The sequence below is a fragment of the Rhinoderma darwinii genome, chromosome 2 (assembly GCF_050947455.1).
Source record: "Rhinoderma darwinii isolate aRhiDar2 chromosome 2, aRhiDar2.hap1, whole genome shotgun sequence".
Lineage (NCBI taxonomy): Eukaryota > Metazoa > Chordata > Amphibia > Anura > Rhinodermatidae > Rhinoderma > Rhinoderma darwinii.
The window spans coordinates 168,826,678-168,839,363 of NC_134688.1; positions in this window are offsets into that span (position 1 = coordinate 168,826,678).

Here is a 12,686-nt window from a genome sequence, read left to right on the forward strand (position 1 = left end):
ATAAAAAATGGCACCAGACAGGGCTGTCCTCTCTCCCCGGCTCTTTTTATTTTGGCCCTAGAGCCACTGTTATTATATATTAGACAACATGAAGAGGTTAGAGGATTGAAGGTAGGGGCGGTAGAGCATAAAATTGCAGCATTCGCTGATGATCTCCTTTTATTTATCACCAACCCACTGTCGGCTCTGCCGCACCTACTGACGCTGTTCGATAAGTTTGGTTTCGTTTCCAACTTCAAAATAAATCTTAGCAAGTCGGAAGCGTTAAATATCAATGTCTCCTCCCGGATCATTCTTAAACTGCAAAATTGCACCCCCTTCAGGTGGCCATCCGGGGCTATAAAATTTCTGGGGGTTATGATTCCTGCTGACCTGAGGGAGCTCTTTAGTCTCAATTATAAAGCCCTTTTTGCTAAGATCCGTAAGCAATTGTTATCCATGAGAATCCCGTTTATGTCGTGGTTTGGTAGGAAGAACTTACTCGCCACTTATATACTTCCGCAGATTACGTACCTGGTGTGTGCTTTACCTATAGAGGTTCCGAAGAGCTACTTCAGGAATTTCAAATCCCTATTCATTTCCTTTTTATGGGGCTCTAAGAGATCCAGACTAGCATACTCCTTCCTGATACAAAAGAAGGAGCAAGGGGGCATCTCCCTACCGGATCTGGAAACTTATTTTATAGCGAACCATTTAGCCCGCTGGACGCAACTGGCAGACGGGGGTAATACCTCTCTGTCTGTGGTTATGGAAAGATCCCTCATGGGACCAGAGATGTTGGGATTGCTATGGGTTCGATCTGCCTCGTACTCCTCAAAGGGATACTTGAGCCCAATCACTAAGGGAACGATGGCGGTGTGCCACACGGCAAAAGCCTTGAATATGTCAAAACAGCTCCTCTCGCCTCTTGCTCCTTTGAGTGTCTTGCCCTCATATTTGGGTAGACCGTCCGATAGAACAGCGGATTTTTGGAGGTGCTTAAATAAGGTACAAGTATCTGAATTGTGGGAACTAGATGGGCCGCCCGACTTGCAATCGGTTTTTAAGGGACGGGATCTGAAGCAACCAAACGCACTACAAATGGCAGATTATACAACTACCATTGGTATGTTCAAAGCTCAATCACCTCCATTAAAAGTAGACCCGACCTGGCTAGAAAATTACATATTATTACCGGCCACCCCGTCTAAAGTTCTGTCTAAATTGTATAAAGGCATTCTATTGGAGACATCTTCGCAAAAACCTCATTTTGTGAGACAATGGGAAAGGGATTTGGGCTTGTCTCTCTCCAAAGAGGAAGTAGGGTTTATATTGAAAGCCGCTCAGGGGTTTTCTAAGTGTGTACGTATACAAGAAAATTCCTACAAGCTGGTAACACGTTGGTACCGAACTCCGGACTTCCTATTTTCTATAGGTTTAGTCTCTGATAATTTATGTTGGAGGTGCCGAGAGGGTCCGGGCACCTTCCTTCACATCTGGTGGTCGTGCCCCAAGATATTAAGCTATTGGAGGGGGGTTGAAAAAATAATAAATTCTGTCTGTTCCACAAATATTACACTAACATCAGCACTGATACTACTCTGGTTGCCAATACCTGATTTTACGCCATCTGTACACAGTCTTCCGACCCACATGATCTCTGCTGCTAAATTGCTAGTGCCTACCTTTTGGAGACAGTCTAACCCACCGACGGTGGAGATATGGTTAGATAAAATGCAGCAGATATGTAGATTGGAGGAAATGGCTGCCTGGATAGACCATTCAAGGGAGAGATATCTGAAAATATGGAAACCATGGCTGGTCCGGGAGGTAGGGGGGCCATAAGATATCCATAAACACTGTCTTCACAACTCAGCACAATTCTGTTATTCACGTCATGTTATGAATTAAGAGACCTTTTAAATTCAAGTCAAGTTGAGTCCTATTTGCATATTTTCAACCATTGTAATGTGGCAATGTGACATAAAGGCGTGACACCGGAGGATGCTACTACCATGTTCTTATTTTCCTGTATTATGTCTTAGCTATTTTGTACTCTTACTGAGATGCATGTCAGTTCAGGGTCTCTTGTGGGTTAGCTTGTATTGTGAGGATGTTGTTTCCTTTGCGATGTCTATCTGACGTCATTTTCAAAGAGTTGTAATGATACCCAAGACCTGTATTCTTGCTTTGTTTTCATTTTGCAAACCCTGATATCTGACTTGTATTGTATCGTATGATGTCTTCCCTTGTATGTTTTGTGTACCAGTTTAATAAAAAGAGATTTTGCAAAAAAAAAAAAAACAGAGACGTAGTATTTATTCTTTATACTTACGCCTCATGCACACGAACGAGTGTACCGTCCAAGTCCCGTCAGTGATCCGAGGAAAGATAGGACATGTTCTATCTTTCCTCGGATCAGAGACTCTGACCATTTTTCACAGACCCGATTTACCCGCTAAAGTGAATGGGTCCGTGAAGACTATCGGGTGCCACTCGGATGCCCTCAAAAACGGCCCGAGTGCCACAACGGTCGTGTGCATGAGGCATTAAGCCATTTTTTTTATTTCAGTATTTCTAAGCCAAAACCAGGAGTAGGTCCGAAAAGACGTAAGAGGTACAAATCTTTCGATTATACGTTTTGGAATTTTTTTTCAATTCCTGGTTTAGGCTTCCAAATATTGATGCAAAATACTGACCAAAATACTGCCATCTGAAAGTGGCTTTTCTCTCCCTGTACAAGCCACACCTGGTTTTAGCTTCATTCAAAAACTGCATAAAAAACCTGAATAAAACCTACTTAAAGAGGCTCTGTCACCAGATTTTGCAACCCCTATCTGCTATTGCAGCAGATAGGCGCTGCAATGTAGATTACAGTAACGTTTTTATTTTTAAAAAACGAGCATTTTTGGCCAAGTTATGACCATTTTTGTAGTTATGCAAATGAGGCTTGCAAAAGTCCAAGTGGGTGTGTTTAAAAGTAAAAGTCCAAGTGGGCGTGTATTATGTGCGTACATCGGGGCGTTTTTAATACTTTCACTAGCTGGGCGCTCTGAAGAGAAGTAACATCCTCTTCTCTTCAGAACGCCCAGCTTCTGACAGTGCAGATCTGTGACGTCACTCACAGGTCCTGCATCGTGACGGCCACATCGGCACCAGAGGCTACAGTTGATTCTGCAGCAGCATCAGCGTTTGCAGGTAAGATCGACTTACCTGCAAACGCTGATGCTGCTGCAGAATCAACTGTAGCCTCTGGTGCCGATGTGGCCGTCACGATGCAGGACCTGTGAGTGACGTCACAGATCTGCACTGTCAGAAGCTGGGCGTTCTGAAGAGAAAAGGATGTTACTTCTCTTCAGAGCGCCCAGCTAGTGAAAGTATTAAAAACGCCCCGATGTACGCACATAATACACGCCCACTTGGACTTTTACTTTTAAACACACCCACTTGGACTTTTGCAAGCCTCATTTGCATAACTACAAAAATGGTCATAACTTGGCCAAAAATGCTCGTTTTTTAAAAATAAAAACGTTACTGTAATCTACATTGCAGCGCCTATCTGCTGCAATAGCAGATAGGGGTTGCAAAATCTGGTGACAAAGCCTCTTTAAAACCTGCGCATGTATGACACTGTAAGGGCACATTCAGATGTGGCGGAATTGCTGTTGAATTCCGCTGCGGACAGTCTGCAGTGGAATTCTGCAGCAGCCGTTTTTTACATTTGTTTCTATACATTTTTAGTAAACTTAGTTCAGACGTTGCGGAAAATAACAGTACGGAATTTAGGCTGCGGTGCAGAATTTTCCCTCCTCAGCATGCATATTATGTTACGGAGAAGCCGCAAAATTTCACTGTGGATTTCAGCTTTTGCATTGCAAAGGCTGAAATCTGCAGAAAGTCCGCTGTGATATCCACAACGTCTGAATTACCTGTCAAATATGCAAATGTTGCTGCAAATTTGCAACGAATGTGCAGCAACATTTTCAGCGGAATACTTCTGCTACATCTGAACATGGCCTAAATCTATGTTCTCTATGTATTGTTTAATTACTAAATTGCCTACTTAGATATCCTAGACCGATTATGTGTCCTAATGTACGGGCACACGTTGTAGCTGCTGGGGACTGAGACGCGGCCGGGCTGCAGCTGTAGACCGCGCCAACATGCTGTTCTTTGCAGTTTTCAATTGATTGTTAATGGCCACACTGTTTTGTGAGTAAAACTGTTGTCGCAATTGTTTCACTGGCTGCAAATTGTGATCACACCACTACAATCAGGGACAATATTTTAAGTAACCACTCTTTGTATAATAAAAATAATAATCTTTAGGGTATGTTCACACGGCGGGGGTCCGTAACGGCTGAAATTACGGGGATGTTTCAGCCTGAAAACATCCCCGTAATTTCAGCCGTACCGGCATGTCCAGGCGCTTGAACGCCGCGTCAATTACGGCCGTAATTAGCGCTGCTATTCATTGGAGTCAATGAATAGCGGCTCCAATTACGGCCAAAGAAGTGACAGGTCACTTCTTTGACGCGGGCGTCTAGTTACGCGCCGTCATTTGACAGCGGCGCGTAAATATACGCCTCGTGTGAACAGACAAACGTCTGCCCATTGCTTTCAATGGGCAGATGTTTGTCAGCGCTATTGAGGCGCTATTTTCAGACGTAATTCGGGGCCAAAACGCCCGAATTACGTCCGTAAATAGGCCGTGTGAACATACCCTAATATATATAGTGCCAACATATTACGCAGCACTTTACAATTTAGAGGGAACATGAAACAGACAATATCAGGCATTACATAGTGACAAAGCTAATTTACAATTCAAACAGAGGAGTGAGGACCCTGCTCGCAAGAGTTTACAATCTATGAGGAAACAGGGAGACACAAAGTGTAACAGTGTTTGTTCCGTACAATGGTCCAGCCATTTTTTTTTATACACATGGGTTGGTACACATAAAGCTGCATGAGCCGGTCACCAGCCAGTATCCGTGTATGACGCGGACATGAAGAGAAGGAGTGTGAGGGAATCTTATTCTGATGACTAATCTAAAAGGAGAGCCATGGAAAGGAGTCAGATTAGGGAATGTTATAGGCCTGTCTAAATAGATGTGTTTTCAGGGCACGTTTAAAACTGTGGATATTGGGAATTCATCTCATTGTCTGGGGTAGCACATTCCAGAGGACTGGTGCAGCACGAGAAAAATCTTGGAGACGGGAGTGGGAGGTTCGGATTATGGAGAATTTTAAACTAAGGTCGTTGGCAAAACGTAGAGCGCGAGTAGGCTGGTAGACGGAGATGAGAGAGGAGATGTAAGGAGGTGCAGCACTGTGGAGAGCTTTGTGGGTGAGAGTAATAAGTTTGAATTTTATTCTGAAGGGGATGGGCAACCAGTGCAGTGACTGGCACAGGGTAGAGGCATTGGTGTAGCGGTTTGTCATAAAGATGAGCCTGGCTGCTGCATTGAGGATAGATTGGAGAGGGGAGAGTTTATTGAGGGGAAGCCCGACTAGTAATGAGTTACAGTAATATTTGTTTTAATGACCATGATTGAACTGGTAAACTGGCGCTTTTAGGGATTCTAATACTATTAGGCCTTGTTCACACAACGTGTATACGACGCATTTTTGCCGCATTTTACACGCTGAAAAACGCATAAAAAACCCGTCAAAACGCTTGCTCTATCAATGGGAAAACGCATTTGTAGTGCATACGTTTTTTATTCTCGCGTGTTTAGAAAACGCGTCGTGTGAATAAAGAAGCATCAGGTCATGTCTTGGCGCATAAAACGCACCAAAAATGCACCGAAAACGCGCCTAATTCCCGTAGTCAATGGGAGTCCTATTTACGTGCCCAAAAAACGCGCTAAAAATGCATAAAAAAACCACCACGAAAAATGTGTCAAAATGCATAAAAAACACCTGTACATTAGAAAGCGCTTTGCAAAAATGCTAGCATTTTTGACACGTTTACACGTCTGGTTTTTTGAGCGCCGTGTGAACAAGGCCTTAAACTGTGGGCAGAAATAGCAGCACTGCATATTTTATTCAACAGTGCCCATTTTTCCCCAATGTGTTATGCTACATTTGCAGTTTCATCAAGGAATAGGGACACAGAGTGACCATTTGAAATATTGTCTCAGATGGTAGATCACATATAGAGATGAGCGAACCGGGACAACCGAACCCGGTTTCGGTCCGAACTTCCGGAAAAGTTCGGTTCGCAGCGAATCCGAACTTCACCGGGTTCGGTCGAACCCGTTTTGACCGAACCCGGTCAAAAATATTATACAAATCGGCAGCCACTTGTCTCTATCAATCACTGATAGAGAAAAGAGGCTGCTGATTAAAAATAAAATAAAAAGGATTTCATACGTACCTGGTCGTTGTCTTGGTGACGAGTCCCTCTTCTTCCTCCAGTCCGACCTTCTTTTCTGACACGGCAGCCTGTGATTGGCTGCAGAGGCCTCTGCAGCCTGTGATTGGCTGCAGAGGCCTCTGCAGCCCGTGATTGGCTGCAGCGCTCACATGGGCTGCATCGTCATCAAGGAATGTCGGGCCGGATGTCGCGAGTGACGCATCACCAAGGCAACGGCCAAGAGACCGGACTGGAGGAAGCAGTGAGTTCCCGGTAAGTATGAACGTCTTTTTTTTTTTTACAGGTACTCTATATTGTGATCGGTAGTCACTGTCCAGGGTGCTGAAACAGTTACTGCCGATCAGTTAACTCTTTCAGCACTCTGGAGAGTGACTATTTACTGACGTCGCCTAGCAACGCTGCCGTAATGACGGGTGAACACATGTAGCCACCCGTCATTACGGGGCCTCATGCACACGACCGTAAAAACACCCGTTATTACGGGTCGTAATTACGACCCGAAATAGCGGGCCCATAGACTTCTGTTAGCCACGGGTACCTTCCCGTTTTCTCACGGGAAGGTGCCCGTGCCGTTAAAAAGATAGAACATGTTCTATTTTTTTATTTTACGGGCCGTGCTCGTAATTACGACTCGTAATTACGAGCACGGCCGGCCACTGGCAGCCGGCCGCTTTTGCGAGCCGTGTTGTCATTATAAGGGTATGTTCACACGACAGTGTCCGTTACGGCTGAAATTGCGGGGATGTTTCCGCCTGAAAACATCCCCGTAATTTCAGCCGTTACGGCATGTGCAGGCGCATGGACGCGGCATTCAAGCGCCTGCACATGCCGTTACGGCTGAAATTACGGGGATGTTTTCAGGCGGAAACATCCCTGTAATTTCAGCCGTTACGGACGCTGTCGTGTGAACATACCCTAATTATAGCAGCACGACCCGTAAAATAGAAAAATAGAACATGTTCTAATTTTTTAACGGCACGGGCACCTTCCCGTGAGAAAACGGGAAGGTAACCGTGGGTAACAGAAGTCTATGAGCCCGTTATTGCGGGTCGTAATTACGACCCGCAATAACGTTTTTTTTTACGGTCATGTGCATAATGGGAGCACGGCTTGGAAAAACGACCGGCTGCTTGTGGCCGGCCGTGCTCATCGCCTGAAATACTCTGTGCTACCTTAAACTCTGTGGACAGGTCAGGATCCTGTTTCTTTTAAATGCTGCTAGGGAACCCGCTTGATCCACTATATAAGGCTGCGCTACAGTGCAGCATTTAAAAGAAACAGGATCCTGACCTGTCCACAGAGTTTAAGGCAGCACAGAGTATTTCAGGAGATGAGCGTGCAGATTCAGTGCTGCTGTGAACTCTGCTCTTACCATTACGTAGCTCTCAGTCTGTTACCTCTCCTCCACTCCTGTCCTCAATAGCACCTTCACATGATTGGCAAGTCACCACCCCGCACAAGATCCGCCCGCTCATCTCCTGAAATACTCTGTGCTGCTGTGAACTCTGCTCTTACCATTACGTGGTGACTTGCCAATCATGTGAAGGTGTTCTTGAGGACAGGAGTGGAGGAGAGGTAACAGACTGAGAGCTACGTAATGGTAAGAGCAGAGTTCACAGCAGCACTGAATCTGCACGCTCATCTCCTGAAATAATCTGTGCTGCCTTAAACTCTATGGACAGGTCAGGATCCTGTTTCTTTTAAATGCTGCACTATAGCGCAGCCTTATATAGTGGATCGAGCGGGTTCCCCAGCAGCATTTAAAAGAAACAGTGTGTGTGTTTGGGTATGTGTCTTTGTCTGTTTTTATATGTGTGTTTGTGTATATGTGTGTTTATGTGTGTTTGTGTATATATGGGTGTGTTTGTGTATATGTGTTTGTGTATATGTTTGTGTATATATGGGTGTATGTGTATATGTTTGTGTGTGTGTGTGTTTTTGTATATGTGTGTGTTTGTGTATATGGGTGTGTGTTTATGAGTGTGTTTGTGTATATATGGGTGTGTTTGTGTATATGTGTTTGTGTATATGTGTGTGTATATATGGGTGTATTTGTGTATATGTTTGTGTGTAGATGTTTGTGTATATGTCTGTATATGGGTGTGTGTTTATGTGCGTGTGTTTGTGTATATATGGGTGTGTTTGTTTATATGTGTGTGTGTGTATATCTTGTTGTGTTTGTGTATATATGTAAGTGTTTGTGTATGGTTGTTTGTTTGTGTGTGCGTGTATATATGTGTGTAGGTGAGTAGAAGTATTGGTATTGTTCACATTGATAACTGTTTTTTTATGTTGTTGCAGATTTTGATGTACCGATTGGACTACATCTTCGATTCGTTGGACTACTGCGTAGATCTACCTTTTTTTCAAATTTTAATAAAATGGTTAACGAGGGTTTTGTTGGGGATTTCTTATTTCAATAAAAAAGTATTGTCTTTGTGGTTTTTTTTAAACTTTATTAGTGCCTAGATAATGGCAGTTGGCTGATTGACAGCGTCCATTATTAAGGCGGTACTTAGTGTTAGCCGGTGCAGAGGCTAGCACTAACCACCCATTATTACCCCGGTACCCACCACCACCAGGGGTGCCGGGAAGAGCTTAGTACGATCCAGTACCCGAACATCTGTTGTGATGGTCGGGTACTGGGGCGGCCGTAGGCTGGTATTATGAGGCTGGGAAGGGCCAAAAACAGTGGACCTTCCCACCCTTGTAATGCTAGGCTGCTGCTGCTGTGTTGTATCGGGCTGGTTATAAAAATGGGGGGGGACCCCACGTCGTTTTTTTTTTTAAATTTAACAATAGACGTTGGGTCCCCCACATTTTTAATAACCAGCCATATACAAGGCCGCAGCAGTCTGGCATTACATGGGTGGGAAGGGCCACTGGTTTTGTCCATTCCCAGGCTAATAACACTGTGTTGTATGTGGCTGGTTATGATAAATTGGGTGGAACCCCATGTCTTTTAAAAAATAAAATAAATAAATAATTTTAAAAAATGACGTGGGGTCCCCCCCCACTTTTATAACCAGCCAGATACAACACAGCAGCAGCAGCCTAGCATTACAAGGGTGGGAAGGTCCACTGTTTTTGGCCCTTCCCAGCCTCATAATACCAGCCTGCGGCAGCCCCAGAGCCCGACCATCACAACAGATGGTCGGGTACTGGATCGTACCTGGCTCTTCCCGGCACCCCTGGTGGTGGTGGGTACCGGGGTAATAATGGTGGTTAGTGTTAGCCTCTGCACCGGCTAACACTAAGCCTCGCCTTAGTAATGGATGTTGTCACTCAGACAGCGGCCATTACTAAAGTGGTAGTAATAAAATTTGAAAAGAAAAAGACAAAGATATAGATAAAATATTTTATTGAAATAAAGCACCCCCAACACAACCCTCATTAACCATTTTATTGTAGAAAAAAAACTGTCATCGAAGTAGTCCTCGAAACCGACGTAGTCCAAACATCAAACCTGTAAAAAAAAAAAAAAATGAAATAAAACATGTCGTAGGCTTAGATTCAGTTTAATGTGTGATACTGACTGTTATACCATGTATAGAAGCCTGCCGCGAAGTTGACTTAGATACAGGGCGGCAGCAGACAGTATCATACATGGCCATACAGACATATATACAAACAAACATACATGCAAACATACATACATACATATATACAAACATACATACATACATATATACAAACATACATACATACATACATACATATATACAAACATACAAGCATGCACATATATACATGCAAACATACACACATATATACATACATACATGCAAACTATCATACATACATGCAAACTATCATACATACATGCATACACACACACACATGAAAACATACATACATACAAACAAACATGCAAAGATACATACATACATATATACAAGCATGCACAAATATACATGCAAACATAAATACATGCAAACATAATTACATACATGCACATATATAAACATACATGCAAACATACATGCAAAAATAAAAACATGCAAACATACATACATACATGACAACATACATACATACATGCAAATATACATACAAACATGCACATATATACATACATGCCAACATACATACATACATACATACATGACAACATACATACATGCAAACATACACACATGCAAACATACATACATACATACATGCAAATATATACATGCAAATATACATACAAACATGAACATATATACATACATGCCAACATACATGCAAACATACATGCACATATATTCATACATACATGACAACATACACACATACATACATGACAACATACATACATGCAAACATACATACATGCAAACATACATTCATGCAAACATATATTCATGCAAACATACATACATGCAAACATACATACAAACATACATTCATGCAAACATTCATACATGCAAACATACATACATGCAAATATATACATGCACATATATACATACATACATACATACATACATGACAACATACATACATGCCCAAAAAAATAAATAATGCGTTCATACTTACTTTCCTCCTGTCCGGCCTCCAGCGATGACGTTTCATCCATGTCGCCGCTGCAGCCTGTGATTGGCTGCAGAGGCGGTCACGTGGGATGAAGCGTCATCCTGACGTGCGTGACCTCCACTACAGCCTGTGATTGGCTGCAGCGGCGAAAGGGATGAAACCTCATCGCTGGAGGCCGGACAGGAGGAAAGTAAGTACGAACATATTATTTTTATTTTTTTATTACATTAAAATTGTATTTTCCGCGCGCCGAGCATGTACTGTCAAGGTTACTGAAAGAGTTAGTGCAGCCCATTAACTCTATCAGCACCCTGGACAGTAGCATGCTCGGCGCACGGAAGTGACAGGTTCGGTCCGAACTAGTTCGGTCCGAATCGAACTTTTTTGTGAAATTCGGCGAACTAGCCGAACCGAACTTTTGAAAAGTTCGCTCATCTCTAATCACATATTTAGTGTGAGATCACTTAGTAGGCAGTTACTGAGCAACATTAACACAGAGACTATAGCATTAGCAATTGAAACTAGCTACAATTTCATAATTTATATTCCTGATAAGGGTGCATATATTGTGTGCACATTGGACACATATTCAGTATTTATGAATTTGTTTTTGTTAGTGGTGAATAAAGATGTAGACTTATGTGTTAGAGAAGGCCTCTCCTTCTTCTTCTTCTTCTTCTTCTTCTATACTTTAAATGCCTTTTGGCATTATATTGGAAGAGAATTGTACCACTACTGAAGGACAGTATTGATCAATTGAATGTAATAGACTGGTCATAGACTCACCATCCATGATGCCCTAATACCAGGTATCCCCTTTCCTCAAATTCAAAGGTAGTCTGGAACTCTGTAGTGAGTAACGCAACAGGGGACAGGTGATTTTTACGCTTATACGCTTAAGCACTTGGAGGCCCTGCTCTGAGTTTATGTGGCTTCATGACTTAGCTGTTTTTACTTTCTAGAAACTTTCACTTCAAAATAATAAAACTTATAGTTAAACAGGGAAGATCTAGCAGATCAGAAATTTTACAAACTAAAAGTGCCACATTTGAAGTCACTGTGCTCTTCAGTTTGACCCAGACTACTATCACGGTTTGTCTATGGAGATTGCATGGCTTTGTACTTGATATATGTACCTTTCTGCAATGGGTGTTGCTCAAACTCCTGAACTTATTAATTAGTAGACGCGTCTACATACTTTTGGCCATATGGTGTCTATTGATGCTTTAGACAAAGTTTACACTTGGTATCTAGTAAAACACTGCATCAGCCAGATGTCTTTTGTTAGGGTTTTTTTTTGTTCCTATTTACAGAGTACAACTTATAGTTTTGACTTTTCCACCTTGCTTCGTCCTTGATACTTAATAACATTTTCAATATAAAAGGGAAAATTGCTGAGGTAAAACAGCACATAAATGCTGTGATCACTGGTGAAATTTAGTATTACAAACTGTTTCCAATAAATGCAGTAGTAGGAACATTTTCTGGAACTGTTTCTAAAAAAAACATATCGTGATTTGGGTAAAAACTCATGTATTAACATGCAGGTTTGAGAGGGCTCTTTGCAGCAGTTCTTTCTGTGCGTCAGTGGTTTCGTTTTGTGCTGTATCTAAATGCAAAATATGAACTTATTTTTATATAGCAATGACAAATACATGCTTACTTGTCCATAAACTGTAAAGATCCTCAGACCTTTAGACAGTTTAATTTGCTATTAATCTTTTTATTATTTTATATACAAAAGATGCTTTTAAATCTGTGCCTTAAAAAAAGTTATCAAAACTGTTTAATACAAAAAAAAAGTGGC